The sequence below is a fragment of the Tiliqua scincoides genome, chromosome 7 (genome assembly GCF_035046505.1).
Source record: "Tiliqua scincoides isolate rTilSci1 chromosome 7, rTilSci1.hap2, whole genome shotgun sequence".
In the NCBI taxonomy this organism is placed as follows: Eukaryota; Metazoa; Chordata; class Lepidosauria; order Squamata; family Scincidae; genus Tiliqua; species Tiliqua scincoides.
Window position 1 is genome coordinate 79922949 of NC_089827.1, and position 18797 is coordinate 79941745.

The 18797-nt window shown below is 44.1% G+C and overlaps 1 pseudogene; it reads left to right on the top strand.

Moving 5' to 3' along the window:
- Positions 1 to 347: 347 nt before the first annotated feature.
- LOC136657606 (uncharacterized) lies at positions 348 to 18703 on the top strand (annotated as a pseudogene).
- The last annotated feature ends 94 nt before the right edge of the window (positions 18704 to 18797 follow it).

Below are 18797 nucleotides of genomic sequence, written 5' to 3' on the forward strand. Positions count from 1 at the left end.
GGTGAGTTGTTAGGTGGGTGTGGTGAGTCACCAGTGTTTGGTGATGCACACCTGTACAGAAGGAATAGTGTTGTTGGTCACTTGGAATAGAACTGGGTGGTGCTAACCAATGATACATGGTCCTTGGTCAATTTGCACTGGTTAACATGCATTTTACAGTAGCTGTTTTTTGTTTTGTGGAGTGAGGAATGCAACAAGAGATTAGGACAGATAAGGGAGCTGCTGAAGTAGTCCCAGAAGCGGTGTAGCTTCCTGTCAGTGATTGGGAGTTGTTGTGGAATTTTCCTACACCCAAAACGGAGTGCTTGGAGTTTTGTCTGTCCCAGAAGCAAGAAGGTGGTGTAATGATGTCGGCAGTGGACAGTTTGATGCCTACTACTAGTTTGCAAGGGTCAGAGGCCAGAGTACAAATTCTGCGGCAGATGTTGAAAAATCAAATTCAAATGCTAGTCCAGTGGCGGAAATTTGCCAAAGCTACTTTCCCACAGTTGCAATGGCAAGAAAGAGAGATGGAACCAATTAATGATATATTGGAGTTACCAAAAGTGGCATCTGGAATGGATGTGTCTGATTCTGCAAACTGGAGGCAACCAGTGGAGCAGGGGGAATCGGAACCAGTGAAGAAGCTGCATGCCATGGAGTTGGCAAAGGAGAGAATGTGTAAGTCTGGTTTAGACTATACCAAATGTTGGCAACTGAGTGCAGTTTTTACAGAAAAGATGGCAAGTCTGCCTGAGATGCAACTGGAATTTGACTATAAGAACTTTTACAGAAATAGAATGGTTGCTTCTAAGATCCAAGTTGTGGCCCAAGAGAACATAAGTGAAAGTGGGAAGGAGGCTTCCAGGAAAGAAGAGGTTAAACAGATTGTGCTGGGTGCAGGAGAGAAGGAGTCTGTGGAAGTGGCTGCAGCTGTTGAGCTATTAGCATTTTCTTCTACTTCTGCTAGGCACAAAGGTACCTCTCAAGGGCTCAGTGAGTTAAAGGAGATAGAGACATGTATCCCAACTGCTTGTTTGTCTTTTGTAAAGCAAGTTGTGGAAGATCTATTCCAGGATACTGATGATTTGTCTGGACTTTCCTTAACACAATCTGAAGCAAAGGACTCCTCAGAAGAACTTTTTCCAGGTGTGGATGGTCCATTGGAGTCTGTTTTGTGGCAAACTGAAGTAAAAGCCTTTTCAAAAGAACTGTTCCCTTACAGTTATGAAATGACTGAACCTGTATTATTGCCAGAAGGACTGAGATCTGCTGAACTAGCCCAAGAGGCAGTTGCAGGATGGGAGGGTGTACCTTCATGTCCAGAGAGTGGGAGTAAAGTTTTTCAAGATCATAAAGTTCAGGACATTGCTTTACCAGCAAAAACGTTGAACAGGCTAAATAAGGGAGAATTAGGGACTCTACAGTTCTCAATGCAAATGGGAAAGCAGTCTCTAACCCCTGTAGTTGATCTATGTAAGCCAGTGTTGGAATGTTTAAAAATACCTGTGTTCTCCCCAGTAATTGGTGGAGGGGGATGGGTGTGTCAGATGTTAAATTGTAAGTACCATCATGAAATTATAAAGGGTGAAGCAGTGGCTTTAAAAGATCTTTTACCTGGCAGAAATTTTTCTGTTCCCAAACTTTCTTTTCAGCTACAAAGCTATTTGTGTACATTTTGGGTTTGGTTCCAGCAAGTGCACCCTATGGGAGCTGTGTGTATGTTGATTTTCTTGCTCCAGTTGGACTATGAGTTTTGCAGAGGCTTTTTGGCTGCAGTGATTTCAATACAATGGAAGACATCTGGAACTGACAACCTTGCTCATGGTGGAATATTGAAGAAGGAAGAGAGTTGTGATATACAATCTGTTTTCTGTAACCCCAAATATTGGCTATATTTTTGTAAAGGAAAAGTTGTGGAGGGATTTTTCTTCCTTTATGTAAGGTTTTTGTTCCTTTTATGTATGTATGTTCCTATACCTGTAAGATCTGTATCAATAACTACAGTATGCCATTTTCTTTTAGGCACCCATTTTCAGATCCAGAGTGATCATAGTCCCCTTCAGATTAAGGTGGTCTTTGATTTTACAAGTTTATTCATTTTCTATTTCCCATATTCAGGGAGTTTTAAATTCTGTGGCCAATTCATTGTCATGGAGATGGGGTCCATAAGATGATGATTGACAGTTCTAGTATAAGCATAGTGCAGGCACTGTGTCTTACGGGATACCGAAATGTTTTATGGTTTTAATTTTAATGTGGATCTCATTCCGTGGGTTGGAATAGTTCCAGTTTTGGCTGGAATCTCTTCCAACTTGGGAGGCGCGTTTCACAGGATGGGGCAAGTCCCTTTCCCTTTAAGATGGTTTAGGCTGGGTGTTGGTTAACCAGGTGTAGGGTATTAATAACTTAAAGAATAAAACCTGGGTGCCTGAAAACAGAGAGCAGGGGGAAGGGTGCTCACAGCTTTTATATTGGAAGTAATACTGAGACCTGTAAGATGGTAGTTTTAGCCTCTATTTAGGTAAGATCTTTCTTGTTTTTAAAGCTATTGTGATGCATGTAGTTATGTCTTTTTGGAGCAATTGAAGCTCCCTTAAGCTTTAATAAAAATCTTTTATAAAACATTGGGTGCAGTGATTGACCAGGGACATGTATGATGGGACCTGGGGCTTGGAGTGAGCAAAAATAAATAAGCATTGCTCTTGGGGGTTGTGGAAGGTGGTGTAGGCGGAGGAGGGTTGAGGCCTGGCTGGTTTTGGGGTCTCCCTTGGTCCTTCCCTACCCCAGGGGTGATGTTTGTGACACCCACTTGAAAAAGTGCCTCTTACCCAGTTAGCAAGGGATAACACTTTTCTGCAAGGTCCCTGTGGGATCCTCTGATTAAACAGATTAGCAGGAGATTCAGGACAGGCAAGAGGATATATATCAGAATTAATTTACTGCATTTATTGCCACAAGATATGGTGATGATTTAGACCAGTGTTACTCAAACTGGGACTCACTAGGTGGGTTCATGAGCCAATTTCAAGTGGGTCTCCGTTCATTTCAATATTTTATTTTTAATATATTAGACTTGATGCTACCAAGGTATGTGACTGCATTTGGGGAAACGTGACAGACGTAGGGAGGTTGTGCTCCTGGGCAGTCCTCTGGGGGTAGCAATCATGACGCTTGCTTCTTCCGCTTTTTTTAAAGCAGTACAAGCGGGTGGCTGAGCCACTCTGAGAGTGGCTGCGAGGGACAGAGTAGGACTCCTGCCCCCCCTTACAGCCACTGAGCACCACTTTGAACAGCAGCCCAGAGTGGTGCTCAGTCAGCCGCTGAGGTAATTTGTAATGGCGGAGAATACTTCTGACCTATACAGGTCATTCCCTGACAGCCCTACTTGTGGTGGGTCACTATGGGAAATAGGATGCTGAATGAGATGGATCTTTGGACTGACCCAGCAGGACTCTTCAGCATCAGCTTGGCCATCCTAGACGGAATTGTTCCAGTATTCCTCCCTTGAATGGTTAGCAGGGACAGATCTGGCCTAAACTGAAGCTGTGCTTGAAGCCCTGCCGCCTCCACTTCATCCTTAGAGAGGAGAAACATAGGAGTGGACAAGGTTCTGCTCCCAGAATTCTCCTGCCTATCCAGTCTAGAAGAAGAGGTAGGAGAACAGAGGCGGTAGAGGAAGGCAACTGTCTTTCTGATTGTCGTCACAATCACTCTTGGAAGGACAGTGACTGGAAATAGAATCACAGTGGCTGCTATCTCCAGCTCTACCACTGTGGTCTTTGGTAGCAATGGAGGAGAAGGAGGTAAGCCCCCCCCCAGTTCTTTTCTCACTTGCTGTCCAAGAACGAGCAAGAAAAGATTGGGATAGCAACCGGGGGGATCAACCAGGCAGACAGCAGGTTGGGGAGGTTTGGGCACCCCCTGGCAGTTTGCCACTTTCCCGAGTTCACCACCCAAAGCAGTTGCTTCTTCTGGCTTCATGAGGTCCAACTCTGAGGTAAGCTCTCCCAGTCTTTCCAGCTATACAGGGGAAAAGACAAAATACCATGACCTCCCTCAAGCTGGTACCCTTACTGCGGCCTCCAGGATTATGTGGCTGCCTTTCCTCTTCCCAATATTCCAGGGGAACAAAGCAAACAGAGGCAGCTTCTCCAACTCTGGGGAGAAGCTTTTGAAGGATCAGACGAAGGGAAGACGGGCTCTTGAAAGACTTGGTGCATCTGTGGAATTCTGTGTACTCGTCTTTGGATCTGGTCTGGAAAGCAAAGTACATTCAGAAAGGTTGCACCAAATTTGAAAGTTCAAGGAACACTAGTATATAGAGGAATGTTCCCAGTTCAAAACTGAACAATGTTAATAGATAATGTGTAAAATTTATGTTTTTTTCTGAATATGCAGGAGAATCCAATTTCATTCTGATAAACTAGAAATATGATAGTTCATAAATATATAACTTGTTAAGTGAAATATTTTTAACTGATTGACTATTTTGGGGGGGGGGGGGTAAAAAACGCTGGCTCATAGTTTAACTATTAATCCGGCTTATCAAAGGTCCCTATGACTGTAGATCACTGTACTTTGGTTGGCAAAGCCAAAGTCTCCTTAAAATGAGCTAGTGAGATCATAGCATTGAAAAACTGACCCAGAGTACGTCGTTTTGCAAGAATGCTTCCCTCACACACAACATCACGTCCTAAGTGTATGTTTTTTTTAAATTAATAAAGTAGAAACAAAACCCAGAGAAAAGACTTAGAAGAACTTAGTGGCCCTTAGGGAGCACTTCCGAGGTAGAAAGGCAGGATATAAATACCTAGATGGATGAATAAGGAAGAAAGATTTGGCTATTAAAATTAGCTATCATCACAACCAACTGAATTCATAAGATATCAATAAAAAAGAATATTGCCTTTTCAACTGGAATGTAACTTCTCAAGTTATATTGTTAGTGGCATAGCTGGAGGGGTGCAAAGCATTAAGTTTTGCAGGGACCCTCAACACAGTGTGCAAGCGACCCCTCCCCTTCGGAGCCATTCCGGGTGGGGAAAGAAAATGCAAATGCCTGAATTTTGCTTCCCCCCCCACCTGGAATGAAGGGGTCCAACTCAGAGCTGATCTCTCCCAGTCTTTTTATCCCTGTTGCATATGTACAACTTTGGGGCAGAAAAAGCTTAAAGCATTCATGGAGATCACCTATCCCACAATATCTCACTTTTGTAATAAGTTTGAATGGATTGTAGTATTTGCACAAATCAGTGGTTACTTCAACAGCCCATCACAAATGTTCTACCAACTGCTGACCTCCAGCCATTGATTGACCTGATGAAAAGCTGATTATGATTCAATGAGGTATAAAGAGGGACTAGAGAAAAACAGTCTCGTATTTGTTTAGACTGAGCCGAAGCCATGAGGGTGCTTTCAGCTGTGCTGATTCATATTTCATTCATCACAGCTCTCGAAAGGGAGGGAAGCATTTCAGATATCCAATAGATTGTGGTTTTGGTTGAGTGTCTGCCTTTTTGCAAAGGAATCTCGTCTGTGTCTTCAAGAACTTCTTCAACGGAACTCTTGGTGCGTGCATGATGTGGAGTGATATATTTGCTCTTAAGATGTTGCAGGCCTTAGGCAAAATCAACTAGAGAACATCCCAGCTGAAACAGATGGAGTCTGCATAAGGCCCCATCCAGATCTGTGCACAAGTCCCATTCATTTTGATGAGGCTTCTGCAGGTGACTTGCTTGGTGCATTGCATCCCTTAAATAGTAGTATTCGTGCAGTGACTTTTAAGTATGCAAAGTACTTCGCCTGTATTACAACAGTCTTGGAAGGTAAGTAGCAGCTGAGAGGGAAAGCCACTGGTGAATTCATGGTAGAGGTGAGACTTGAAGCAGGGAAATCCCAATTCACAGATCAATGTTTAACAGTGCAGTCCTATATATATCTACTCAAAAATTATTCCAATTAAATTCAGTGGGACTTATTCTCACGTAAGTGTGTATAGCATTGGTTCCCAAACTTACCTGGTCATGGTGCCAGTTGTGAGCCACCTTGGGCAAAGGTGCCCAATGAGGAAAGGTGGGGTAGAAATCTTTTAATAATAATAATAGCAATAAAATCTCAGCCCAGCCAAGATGGTGGTGCCCAGAAGAGCCGGGAAGAAGAGGCCACTATGGACATACCACAGTGCCCCTGTGAGTTCATCATGGCGCCCTGGGGCAGCCATGGCACTCAGTTTGGAAGCCATTAGTGTACAGGATTGTGACCTCAGTTTGTTCCCTGTGACTGCACCTGTTCCTTGACATTAGATACTTGCCCACAGTGGGAAACAAGGACAAAGCCTGGAACCTGGTCACCCATTGTATGTCACACCCACAACATATTTCTGTTGTTCACTCAGGATCCCTCTAACTCGATTTCAATCAATCAGTGGACAGCTTCGGAGAAGAGGAGAACTGAACCAGTTTTTGCAAACCAATCAACCAGATGTTTTTGCGCAGAAGCATCTTCACTGCTTCCCTCCAGACATTTTTTTGGTGCGATTTACAAGAGAAAAGCTCTATAATTACTTGAATGTGAGTTTGGACCTCAATCGGATAAAAAAGTGCAAGGAGGTTTTGTCAAAGCATGTATCTTTATAGAGTATAATGGATAGACAGGCATGCATTTACGTATGTTTTATAAATCAGCCAGTAGTACTTCCCCAGAAGTATTTCTTGTTGTGCTGTAAATTAAACCTTAATTGCCTTGAAAACATCAGATCATCTGGTTTCATTCCAGAACAAAGTGGGATCAACACTTGTAATTAGAGGTGTTTGAAAACAGTGTTATTTTTACTCAGAAGTAAGCCCATTGTGTCCAGTAAGACTTAAGTTGTAAACTTATCTTATTCACTGGAAACGCACACCTCTACGTATAACTCAAGTCAGCAAGAATAGATTGTCATGATTATGTTTCTGAAGGTATAGTAGGGGCCTTGTAAATACCTGTTAAGCACATGTTTATTTTAATAGACTTCAGAGGGAAGGAGGATGGGGGCTTGGGAATAAAAACAGTGACTATCCTTGAATGTTGCCAACTGCTTCAGATTTCTGGTTTAGGAATTTATGGCTGATCTGGGTTTAGATCTGTTCATATTTGCTTGAGGAGTCAGCTAGGCTGAAGACAGGTCTTGTGGCAAGGGTTGTGACCAAAGGGGAGAAGAGTGGGATGTTGGGGGCATGCCTTTGGATGACAGATATGGAAAAAGCAACGCCTTCCCAAACTGGTGTACAGAAGGCTACAGGCATGGAAAACGGTTTCCTTTCATTTGAGCGAAATGTGTTTTAAAGATTGTCCAGTGTCACTATCAAAAATGTGGCCTCCCTTGCCATTTTTGTTTGTTTTTTCAAGCCGCTCTGTTTAAAAATTGCATATTAACTAATAGGCCGGACACACAGATAGCAATCCTGAGTGAAACTTAGCTCCCCTTTCTCCATAACCCAGTCCTGATCGGGATCAGTGTTCTTAAGGCTGCTGATTAGCCCCATGCAGTGGTGTAGCTAGAGGGAGGTGCAAAGCACTAATGCAAAGGTGCAAAGGTGTTTCGGAATGAAACACCTTGAATGTAGTCGTTCTTGAAAGAAAGAACCTTCTTTGAAATTGTAAAAATCCCTATTTAATAGGGATTTAATAAAGCCTGCCTATGTAAACCGCCTTGAATAAAGTCTTGAATAAAGACCAAGAAAGGCGGTATATAAATACCTGTTGTTGTTGTTGTTGTTGTTGTTGTTGTTGTTGTTGTTGTTGTTGTTATTATTATTATTATTATTATTAAGTTTTTGCCTCTATTTTGTTTCCCCCCACTTGGAATGGCTCCGAAGGGGAGGGGGAAGGGCTGCTTGCACACCACGGTGAGGCTCCCTGTGAAACTTATTTTCACCCCCTTTAGCTATGCCACTGGCCCCATGAGTAAAAAAAATCAGTCACAGAAGGCCAAACAGCATCTTTCATGTCATGTCTAGCTTGGTCCTGGGCTCTTTGGTGCAAGAAGCAGTGAAAATCACTCCCAGATTTTCACCTGAGTAGCCTCCAACCAACTCCTCAGGCCTTTTTGCTTTAGACTTTGCTGAGTCCATTAAATATGCAAAAGATACATCACTAATCAAAGCAGGGAAAATACTAATCAGACACCAGCAGAATGCTGAAAATGTTTTTGGCAGACCATATCACTTTGCGATCGGCAGCAGGTGGTGGAAACAGCATGTCCTATAAATAGAGTGTGAGACTCTTGCTGTGCTGCTCCAAAGGTTGATGTGGGGGTGGAAGATTGATAAACTCCTGACGCCAGGGGTCACTGGGGCACTCATGAGTACCTCTTGGTGCCCAGCATGCTTTGTCTGGTTTCTGAATCCACTTGGGTAGTTTGTGTAGTCCACAAAGCAGAGATTCCATTCACTCCCCTTCGGTATTATTCAGGCTCACTAAGAATTGCTTAATGAAGCATAATTGCATATGAGAAGATCCGTGGCGTAGCTAGAGGGGGTGCAATGCAGCCCCCCCTGCTCCCCTTCAGAGCTTTCCACCTCTGTTTTGCTCCCACCGCCTGGAAGGGCTCCAAAGGCGAGGGGCTGCTTGCACAGTGCATTCAGGCACCTGCAAAACTTAGTGCTTTGGCTACACCACCCACACCACCCTTTGGCTACACCACCGAAGAAGATGAGTCTCAGCAAGTGTATTACACGTTGATAACAGACATTTTCTGTTCTCCGAATTTTAAGAACTGTAAAGAAAGGTGGTGTTAGAGGTTTGTGGACTTCTACCCCCATGGACTGGTGCCGCTAATGTTGACCCTGTGATCCCCCTACTTTGCTATATAGCCTGCTTGGGCAGGGGGGACCATTGCAGGCTATACACAGTGATTGTATCTCAAGGCTAGGATGGGCTTGTGGGTGGCTGCATCTGAATCTGGAGAGCATTTCTGACCTTGAGAGTCTTGAGGTCAGTAGTTTGGCCTGAAGGACAACAAGCCAGAGATCCTGCTCTGTTGACTGGCAAAGGCACGGGGCAAGACTCCTTGTATTTAAAATAGGGTTGCTAAATCCACAGCAGTGTAGTTGCCATTCTCCTTTGTTCATTCACTTTTCTTGGAGAAACAAAATCAAACGTGTGACTCGACTGTGGACTGCAGAGATTTCTGTGTTGTCCTCCTGTGTTTTTTTCAGACCTGATTTTTGGTAATTGTTTTTTTTTAAACAATAAAATGCGATTGCACCACCATCCTGTCCAGTGTGGGGAGCAAATGCGATGCAGGTTTAAGAGTCTTTAGGAGTTACTGTGCCTTTATTCAAAAGCTTCCTATCTGCTGGTTCTGTGCATTCTGTACAGCCTGGTTGGAAGATTAGCATTTTCATTTAACTGACCCGGACTAGGTTCTATTACCTGGAGGAAGAGTGGAGGGCTTTACTGGTTTTCTTGTATTTTTTCCCCACTCTATTCCATTTATTAGAGGAAAAAGTTTTCCTTGGATTATTTCCCTTCTAGGCCCAGTACTATGGCGTGGTGAGCGTTGGCACCCCCCCCCCCCCAGAAATTCACTGTGATCTTTGACATCGGCTCCTCCAATTTTTGGGTTCCATCGGTGTATTGCATCATTTCTGCATTCAAGGAGCAGCAAAGGAAAGTTCAAGAAAGTCCAGATTCACAAACTAAATAATATAGAATGCATATGCCTCTGTTTTGCTCCCACCCCCCGAAATGACTCTGAAAGGGGGGTGAGTCAATGACTCACCTTGAATGATGCGGTGAGGCTCCCTGCAAAACTTAGTGCTTTGCACCCCTTCTAGCTGCACCACTGGGTACAATGATTTAAGTATAGGTAAAAGCCACTGAAGAAAATAGGTGATACCCCTAGGATTGTGCTGCAAGTTACATAAATGAAATATCACTGTGGCCATCCTTAAGAAGCTCTCCGCAAAATACCTGGCAAGGATACCTGAAAGGAAGGTTTATAGAGGAAGAGGGAAGAGGGAAAAGTCTGGTTTAAGAGAATGGTTTAAAGAAAAGTGGTCGATCATTGTGTTGGCCATTGGAAAAACCCCAAGGTCACAGTCTTCTAATTGGAACAACAAAAGTGACATGTTCTTGGTATTGGACTAGGTATTATTGAATAGTTCCTTTTTTGTCTTTGTGATGCACTGAAAAGTGATACCTACACTGGAGGAGGGGGAATCCTGCTTATTACCAGGGTTTTGAGTGGGCTTTGTTTTCACAGGGAAGCATCCAAAATTCAAGTCATTTCTTTCACAATCCTATGCGCACAGAGGGAATCCATTTTCTTTACACTATGGTACTGGACAGCTGATGGGCATTGATGCCAGTGAAACACTGAAGGTGAGTGCGTGAAACTCAAACTGTTATTACCTTTTAGGGGCCTGCTTTTCTTTGGTTTCCTGGCACCTGTAAGGGAATCCGACTTGGGAGACTGGCAGCAGAGTCCAGATGCCTTAGTCCTTGTGCCACCAGGGCAGCTTTCAGGCAGGAGTGACAAGCCTGGTCTTTGATGCACTGCAACATCCAGGAGTGACATCAGAGGTGGGGCAGTGGCCCAGCCTCAGCCTGGCCAAGTCAATCCTGAACCTTCAGTACTGTAGTGCCCAATACACCATTGTGGGAAGCCTCCAGCAGAAGAGATCAGGCCCAGGAGGGAGGTGGATTTGGTGGCGTCAGTGCACACCGTATCCTGACCCCCTTCCCAGGCCTGATCCCCCTTAACAGATCAACTTGGGCTTGTGTCAGTAATCAAGCTGGCGCAGGTCCAAGTTGACCCATGGCAACTGCTGGGAGTTCCTGCATGGTATATAGCAGAAACTGTGCCAGTACTGTTGCATCACTGCCCAAGGATTTAGTTAGGATTGGGCTGTTCCTCTGCTAAATATAAGATGAGCACCCCTTGAAAAAGTGCTTCTTTGCTCAGTTAGCAGGGTTTGGATTTATAGGTTACAGTTACAGGTATGAGTTACAGTTAGACCTTCTGCTTTACCTTGATAACCAAGGCAAAGAGTATGAGATAATGAGATAAAAAAAAAAGATGGCTTATGTTCTTGCAAACATTCTATGTACAGAATAACAGAAACTGAAAATATTTGAATGAAGTGGTTGGCTTTTATTGTATTTTCTAAAGAGAAATTACACTTGGATATTAAAGTAGAATTTTTTATTATATGAGGGAGAGGTTCATGAGTATAGCTATTTTGTGAAATGAATAATATTTTAAATTGGTGAAAAAGGTACTTCTTTGGAACCAGTGGCGTAGCTAGAGGGGGTGCAAAGCACTAAGTTTTGTAGGGAACTGCACCACAGCATGCAAGGGGCCCCTCCTCCCTCCCTTTGGAGCCATTCCAGGTTGTGGGAGCAAAGCAGAGGCATATGCCTTCTGGGAGCATTCCAAGGATGCCTTCTGGGCATATACCTCCGTTTTGCTCCTCCCACCAGAAAGGGAGGGGGAGGGGTCTCTTGCATGGTGCAGTGAGGCTCTCTGCAGAACTTAGTGCTTTGCACCCCTTCGAGCTACTCCACTGCCTTGAACTATTCTGCAGCTGGAATGCAATTGTTCATTTTTCATTTCTTTTTTAAAATCAATAATTTATTATTACAATATAATCAGCAATCTGAAGACACTCATAAAAGAAGCAATACACAAGGAAAAAAACACCAAATCCATTTTCCTCTCCTTTCATTTTGGGAAATAAATCAACAGATCGGCAATATGACCATTGCAAACCAGGGCTTCGGAGAGTCTGTTTTTGAGCCTGGCCCAACCTTTACCTATGCCCACTTCGATGGGGTGCTGGGCTTGGGCTATTCCTCCTTGACGGTTGATGGTGTGGTGCCAGTATTTGACAACTTGATGATGCAAGGTTTGGTAGAGCAACCAGTGTTCTCCTTCTTCTTGAGTAGGTCAGTATCTTGCAGGGAAATGAGAGGTAGTGACAAATCACTCTTTCTGCATTTATTTTGTATTTATGGGATATTTCTCCAACTACATCAGTGGTTTGACATTTACAATCTTGAAGAACTTTAGTTCAAAGCCCCAACCTCCAGGGAACTTTCTTTTGCTGGTCTTGACTAAGATGTTATGATAAGATGTATATCTCTGGCATCCACAAATTTGACTCACTGTGGATGCAGTGGATACTGGGGAATGCCACAGTTTGATGAGCAAACTGCCTTTCTCAGGTCTCTGGCAGGCCTTCTAAGGCCCATGGAGGCCAGTGTTCAGAAAGTCCAGGTTGCTTGTCAAACTGGAAGAGGCTCAAATCTGGAACAGATCCCCCGCAGATAATGAGGTCACACCTGTAATTTGAAATGAGGTTGTCTGTTGAGTTTCCTGAAGTCATCCCAACTGTGTTTGAGTTGCATTTCAGGTTTGGATTTCATGGCCCTTAAGTACTGAAAACTACTTTGATATAATGACAGGTAGTTAAAACTTGGGGTCTCCCCTGTGATTTCAATCATCCTTATGAAAATGTATGCAAACTTTGAAACAAGTTCAAATAAGTATAAAATCTCCAGTAATCTCAAAGATGTTCTTGTCCAGGCTAATTTTGAGGGTGTGTTTTTTTTTCGCCAGCTCTACTCACAACAAGGATGCTTGACATTTCCAGACTAATACACATCTCTGAGATGGCAGAATTTGGTTCCATTTCGGTTGTTCTGTGTCACACCAGGATTGCATGTTTTGCTGTTGTCTATTGAATCGCTTATCTTGAATGTTTCATCTTTTTAGAGATGACGTTGAAAATGGGGGTGAATTGATCTTTGGGGGGATTGATCATTCCCTCTACAAAGGTTCCATCCACTGGGTTCCGGTCACCGAGAAAGGATACTGGCAGATTCATATTAACCAGTAAGTTGCTTGTTTAAATACTAGGAACCTTGGTGTGGGAATGTAGAAAAGGAAGTGTCTTCTGAGTTGGCTGCACAAGCTACTAGAGACCAATTGCCTCTTCTTTACATTAAGAGCCTCTTTGTTGTGTAAACTGACACTGTGCCTCAAGCTATGGGAGACCTGATCGCTTCATATACAGTCCCTCGTTAAGCAGAAGGTTGATAAGTGACACACGCCTGTATATGAAATTTGAATTTCCTGTTAATATTAAAGTAATAAAATCTATATTAAAAGAAATGGCTGATAGACTGTAAAACAAAAGTCTAACTCTTTCCCTCCGTATGTCTGTGGATTATATTCTTGCCCTTAAGAATCAGGAAATCAGAAGATAGGGTTGCTTCAATCATGAAGAGACAAAGCAGTTATTTGCCGCGTGAATGTGTTTTACAATATTCAAAGTTAGAACAGACAATTGCCTACAATTAGGTACCAAGGTAGAATTCTCCATAAGATAACTTCATCTGAAGAATTTATCTTTTAACTGCCAATATGTCGTGCTCTTTTTCCCATGCACAATCTGTTTGAAGAGCATCTACACTGGTGCCCTTTTTTCTCCCCAGCGTGAAAATTTAGGGACAAAAATTATTGAGTGATTCTGGCTGTGAGGCCATTGTGGATTCGGGGACTTCCCTCATCACTGGCCCACCTGCAGAAATAAAAAGGCTACACGAATACATTCCTACCCAACAATATAAGCCTACCCAACTTCATATGGAGAGGTAATTTGACCTGTGAGGCAGGTAAGCCCTGCAGAAAAACTGTGTGATCTGATGATGAGATGGTACATATTGGGTCCAGGGGTCTGATGGTTCATTTTGAAGTGCGTTGGCTTAAAGCGCTCCAAGACTTTTGGTTGCTTTCTCTGCCACAATCTAAAATTCTTTGAAATACTTGTGGTACCTTAAAGGCCAACAGAGTTATTATAGCAAGAGCCCGCACTGGCCAGTTTCTCAAATGCACAATATATCTGACGGCCCATGATGGCTTACACCACAATTAACGTCTTGGTGTCTTAAGACTCCTTGATATCTTTGACATTGACAAGCCTTGTTTCTTTGACTTTCACAGACATATCTGACAGGAGTGTTGCCACAATTGTTCTAGAAACTGGCAACATCCTAAATCTGGATCTAATCCCTGTATTATTGTTCATGTCTCATCTGATCCAATGAGTTATGCATGTCTTGAGGTGTGTTCCTTTCTCTCCCCATGAGCAGGAGGGATCTTCTGCTCTACAATGGACAACTGTTAAGTTCACAGACAGCCCAATCCTATCTAACAGCCCAATCCTGAGCTGCCAGGCACATGGGGCTGCTGCGGTGCCAAAATAACTGCCGCAGTATCCTGAGCACACTGGGCAGCCTTGGCCCCCGGGGGGAAGCGACATTCATAACGAGTAAGGGAACAAGCCCCAAATTGGGGCTGTTCGACTCTGCAGTGGCTATTTAGTCAGAGAAGAGTAAAGATACCTTGTGTCAGGCCACAAGGCCCGACAGGGCTCTGAATCCAGCAAAGCAGGGTGGCCCTTTGGAGCCATTCCGGGCTATGAGAGCAAAATGGGGAGGGGGAGGGGCCGCTTGCATGCCAAGGTGAGGCTCCCTGCAGTGCCTCAGGGGGCACTGGGCCCCCTTTGGTCCCTTTGCTTTGCACCCCCTCCAGCGATGCCAATACAAACTGGGATTTCTGCCCATCACCTTCATGACCCATTTATGAAGTTACCCAATCCCTAAAACCGATTTGTCATTTGATGTGGCTGATATGCTTATTTGAATGACAGTGGTTCTGTGTTCAGTGAGTAAATTCTTGTACATTACAGTACATTGCAGACTGCCAAAGACTGTCCAGTATGCCACAGATAACATTTACTATTGGAGGCAGAGACTTCACATTAACAGCAGAGCAATATATAATTAAGGTATGTATCTCAATTCTCACAGTCTCCCGAACAATGTAGTAGAAGCCAGTGCAGGGCTGAGTTTTCACAGGTTCGATTTTTGATATGAAAAGTGGGTTTTCTAGGGGTGTACAAAGGCCTGTGAACACTTCCCTATCTTGCTGGTCAGTTTTTTAATGCTATTTACAACCCCAGTAAGGCAGTTGTTGCTTTACTGCCACTTTTAAAACGTGTTTCTTTTCCACTAGTAAATCAACCCAGCCAATCAGGGATAGCACAGTGAACATGATGACATCACAGTACCACCTAACCAATCCACTTTGGCTGTGTGATAACATTACTGAGGTCAAATTACACCCTTCCATGGTTCTTACTCTGAATGTGGGGGAAAATGGGTCTACATTGCCCAAATAACTGGGTAATGCTTCTTGCCTTGCTGATCTATGCTGCATATCTCATCCTGATGTGCTTTGAGTCATATGTAGTTATGAATGACTTGTTGGGGCAGAATGTGGATGGTGATACACATTGAGATGTAGGTCTGATCTGCCTGTAGTGCATTACTTTTAATTGGATGTAGATGTGGTTATATATCTGAATGTGCATCGTCATCCTATTGTACATTAGCTAGACATAATGTGAGGTCTGGTTGTCTTGGCAATAGGGCTGTCGTTCCCAAACTTACCATGATCAAGGCACCCTTCTTTCATGGTGGCCTCTTCTTCCCAGCTCTCCTGGGTGCTGCTATCTTGGATCATGTGAGACCTCATGAGTCGAAGATGGTGACGCCCAGGAGAGCCTCTGGGGACATCCCGTGGTGCCCATGAGCTTGCTGTGGTGCCCTCAGGCACTGTGGCTTACAGTTTGGGAACCACTGCAATGGGCTACATCCCCCACCCCATCTTCTTCCCAGTGCTCATTCTCTTGCAAATACATTTGCAACTTTTCATGAAAATGTCAAAAGGAGTGAATGTTTTACAGATCCCGAAACATGTCAGTTTCAGCTCAACCCTAGTAGAACCACAGCATCTAAACAGGTATTTGATTTTATGTTTCACAGGAACGAACAGAACTTGATGGTGTTGTGTGTATAAGTGGTTTCCAGGGTATGGAACTTGGTATCCAGCATCAACCTATGTGGATTCTTGGAGATGTATTTATGTCCACTTTTTATTGCATTTTTAATCATGGGAATGATACGGTTGGATTTGCAAAAGCCGTTCATAAAGTGAAAAGGCATCATGAAACTTCTCATAAAGTGAAACTTTCAACTGTATGACCCCAGAGGGCAGAAATGGGAAAAGAGAAATTTGCATAATGTTTATAACTCTACTCTGTATGCAGTTCATAAAAATCATTTCTCATTGTTTGGGTGGAGAATGGCAAAGAGAAAATGTTGAGAGGGCTTGAAATTCTGAAGTCAGGTTTTGAACCTGGATCCCCCTCTGTGTGTACATGTAGTTGAGCTGCACTTTTATTATTAAATTGCTTATTTGACGCCCCAGTCTTGAAGAGCCACACTGCAAACCACCAAATCTAGAATGGCCAGTACAATCTTAACATCCTGTGTGATGCTGCGGCTTCTGCTGTATCATGCGGGGATGTTTTAGCATGTTGAGGCCTCCTCAGGGTGAGGAAACATTTCGTTCCTTGCCCAGGGGCAAGTCCCAGCAGCTCCCATGGACCAACTTGGACCTGCGGTAGCTCAGTAGCTGGCAGAAGTCCGCATTGAATTGTGCAAGCAGATCAGGCCTGGGAAGGGGTTAGGATTTGGAGGGCACCTTTGCTGAATCTGACCCCTTCCCAGGCCTAATCCACCCACCCTGCCCCATTTCCTCTGCATTCTACCTACCCCATTCCACCTTCTCCCTCCCAAACCCTGGGCAGCCTTACCTGTTCTGGCAGGAAGGCTTGATCTGTCCTTTTTCTGACCACGCCACTTGCAGCAGTGGCCAGGCTGTATGCGCCAGTGGTGTTGCAGGTGCCACAGCTGCAGTGTGCCAGTGCATTATGCCAGTGGAATGCACAGCTCGGAGCAACCTTTACCTGATCTGGCACAAACTCCGTCTGGATCTGGTGCAGGCGAGACAGCGCCACTGACTTCTGCACTGTTGCAATGTGTTTGTGACAGCTGAATGCAGACTCTGCTGGCGCAGACGGGTGTTAGGATAGCTTTTCTCCAGTTATCATCTTCTCTTTTTGTCCTGGTTTGTACTGCAACTTCTCAGGGTCATTTCAGCTGTGTGATGCTATGTAGGGAATTCATGTTTGATACAATGCCCATGTTTCTAGCAGGCATGTGAGGAGGGCTTTTGCATGTACAACTGAAAAAGTCATTTCGGGTGAAGTCAGGCAGTATATAAAAAGAGAGCCAACAGCAGGATCCCTCTGCCAAGGGGTCAGCCTTGCTTCATAACTGAAAGGACAGCCATGACTACCAGTGAACTGAATGCTGGTCCGTCTGCCAGACCTGCTCCAGCCTCCTGCCTTTTCTAATACTTAAAAAAAAAAATCCTGCATCAACATTCATTTGTCCATTGCCTTTTTCATTCAAACAAGGAAATGTTTTATACAGTGCAAAATCACCCTAGGGATGTGAGCGGATGGGAGGGTTTTTGGTGAGTCAGCCAGCTAGCTTCTTACTCATAGTTTTTTGATGCTTAGGCCTGGAGAAGAAATGTATATTTGGGCTGAATGCATCAAGCACCCTACCAGAGCAGCCAGTAACGTGGGCCTTTACCCAGCGGATGCATGTAATGGCATGGCTCTTTTCTTCTAACGCAATCCTACCTGAGAGATAGGCTGGCACAGACCCCCTACATTGGCCTAGTAGTGTTGCATATGTGCTCTAGTCTAAAGCATGTTCACGACTACTCTCAAGCCAGCTGGGCTGGTTCAAGGACATGCACTGGTCTGCTAGCACTGGATCCTGTCCTGGAGGGGATAAGGCCAGGGCAGACCAGCACAGGGGTTGGGATAGAGTGATGGGAGGTCAGAATGGGGTGGACAGGGGTGTTTTTGGGCAGGGAGGCAGCCCAGGAGGCAGATGGGGCCCGGGAGGGGGTGGGATCGGCGGTGGCAGGGCAGGCTGTATCCTAACCCCAGTCCCTGGCCCAATCCGCCTTACAAGGGATGCTTGGTTTTGTGCCAGCAATTGCATCTGCTGGCACAGATCTGAGTAGCCCCATAGGATTGGCTGGAGTGCTACAGGGTGTAAGGGAAAAAATATCCTTTTACCCCAAGTTTTCCTCCAACCAGCTCCTAGCCTGCCATGGATACAGTGCAGGCCACTCAGCCTGTCTGTGCCAGCACAGGTTAGGACTGGGCTATTGGTGGGAGAACTCAGCTGGTATCCTAATGGAAAAGGAGAAAGAACTTTGCTCTTGGAAAACTGGAGTTTCTCTTTCTTTTAATTGTGCCGAGGGGAAGAAGAAACCAGTTCAGGGGGCTGCAATGTGATAAGCATGGGCACTTTGGGCTTCAATGCTACTTAAATGATTTAGTAGAATGATAAAAGAGATTCTTTTTGTAAGTATATCACTTGAGTAGTGAAAAAGAGACCATTTACAAATGGAATATACAGTATTCCATATACAGTCAATGCAGTTTTAAAGTTGAATTTGAGAGATGTCAAGTTCCATGACCAATTTAACTATTACTCCTGAAAAATGGCACGAATCTTCTACGTTCAAACCCAGGTTTGTGCTGGTCCCCATGATGAAAACCACACTTCTGATGAAAACCTATTTTTGCAGAGGTCAAATATGTCCAGAGCCATTGTGGCCAAGAGGCCACAATTAAAATAGCATTTCTTATGATGAAATTCTCAACGATGCCTTCTTTGCTTGTTAGATCTGATTCCAGATTCAGATGTACAAATAAATTAAAGTTGATTGAGAAAATGACCGCTGGGTTTGTGCAGTTCTCACTTTATCTGACCATTTTGTTTTCTGCTGCAAATGACATCATTCAATTTGTGTCCTCTTATGGATTTCGTCG